Source organism: Nannospalax galili, unplaced genomic scaffold (assembly GCF_000622305.1).
Source record: "Nannospalax galili isolate Female #2095 unplaced genomic scaffold, S.galili_v1.0 scaffold213, whole genome shotgun sequence".
NCBI lineage: Eukaryota > Metazoa > Chordata > Mammalia > Rodentia > Spalacidae > Nannospalax > Nannospalax galili.
The window spans coordinates 5,064,636-5,066,344 of NW_008335195.1; the positions used below are offsets into that span (position 1 = coordinate 5,064,636).

The window sequence follows — 1,709 nt, forward strand, 5'->3', positions numbered from 1 at the left end:
AGGGGGTTGTGTAGTCATTACTGTTCCAATCTCAGCTAAAAGATCCCGGCCCCACAGATTAACCGGCAAGTCAGCGAGAACATAAGGCTGGAAAAACCCTGTATATCCTTCATTATCCTCCCACTTCAGTATTTTAGCACTCTTGTTTGGGGTCACTTGTCCTATGCCCTGTAGTCAAGCATTACCGTCCTCCAAGGGCCACGTCTTAGGCCAGGCATTACTGTTCCAATCTCAGCTAAAAGATCCCGGCCCCACAGATTAACCGGCAAGTCAGCGAGAACATAAGGCTGGAAAAACCCTGTATATCCTTCATTATCCTCCCACTTCAGTATTTTAGCACTCTTGTTTGGGGTCACTTGTCCTATGCCCTGTAGTCAAGCATTACCGTCCTCCAAGGGCCACGTCTTAGGCCAGGACTTTAAAGACAAGACTGATATATCTGCTCCTGTATCTAAAATACCTTCAAATAATTTTCTTTCTATTTTGATTTTTAAGATAGGCCGACCCAGAATGCAGCAGGTCCCGAGGAACCAAATCCCCAGTCACCGCGGACTTGTCTGCCGACTGCATTGTTGGACTTTAGATAGGGGATCAAGATTAATTGGGCAATGCGCTCCCCCTGTGGAATTACCACAACTCCTTCTCTGACAGATGTCATAATTTTAATTTCCCCTACATAATTAGAATCAATTATTCCAGGATGTATTTGTATGCCTTTGATAATTGTTCTGCTCCTTCCCAAAATTAAACCCACCAATCCCGGTGGCAAGGGACCATACACATTTGTGGGAAGAGCCTGAACTCCCATTTGGGGAGTTAAGATTGCTCAGGCGGAGGGACAGAGGTCCAATCCTGTGCTTCCTGCTGTCGCTCGGGCGAGGTCTGCAACATGAAAGGATTGCTCTGCAGAAGGAATTGTATACAGCCACTGCCCGGGAAAGTTCTGCGGTAGCCTGGTGCCATTGCCCCATACACTGTGGTTCTGGGGCCCTGGAGCGGGGCCCTTCGCCCATTTCCCTGTTGTTGACTAGATAGGGGTGGCAGGGATATTCCATTTATATCAGTCTTGGAGCGACAATTGTTAGCCCAATGTGCCCCCTTTTGGCATCTTGGACATATCCCAGGTACTCTTCCCTCTCTCTTGTGCTGGGGACAGTCTCTGCGGAAGTGGCCTGGGCGTCCACAGTTAAAGCAATTACGGTCACCATTATTTAAAATTCTAGGACCCTTTGAGTTTTGTGGACGCAGGGCAGCTGCTAGGACCTGGCCTTGCACGAAGTTGCCATCTATATCCCTGCATAATCTGATGTAGTCATTTAAGGTTTTTGACCTATGTGACCTCAGGACTTCCTTACAATACTTATTAGCATTTTCATATGCAAGTTGCTTGACTATGGGCATGGCTGTAGTTACCTCTCCAAACATCCATCCCGCCAATTGCAGGAGCCTGTCCACAAATTCATGGAATGGTTCTGATGGCCCCTGTAGTACCTTTGATAATTGATCTCCAGCGGCTTTATTAGGCAAAGCCTTCCATGCCTTAACAGCGCAGGCAGCTATCTGGGCATATACTGCTGGATCATATTGTATTTGCTGTTGTAGTGGGGCATAGGCCCCTGCTCCAGTTAACATGTCTAGATCTCGCTGAGCCAGCCCTGCCTGAGCATTTAATCGAGCCATTTGTAGACATTGTTCTTGGTACTCTCCCC

The 1,709-nt window shown here is 47.7% G+C and overlaps 1 protein-coding gene and 1 long non-coding RNA gene across 2 annotated transcripts in view; one reads left to right on the forward strand and one right to left on the reverse strand.

Moving 5' to 3' along the window:
* The window catches only part of Unc13c (unc-13 homolog C), a 573,981-nt gene that overhangs the window by 102,580 nt on the left and 469,692 nt on the right, over window positions 1-1,709 (forward strand). The gene's annotated exons all lie outside the window — the stretch shown is intronic.
* Window positions 1-1,709, reverse strand: part of LOC115069744 — a 5,508-nt gene that overhangs the window by 2,866 nt on the left and 933 nt on the right. The gene's annotated exons all lie outside the window — the stretch shown is intronic.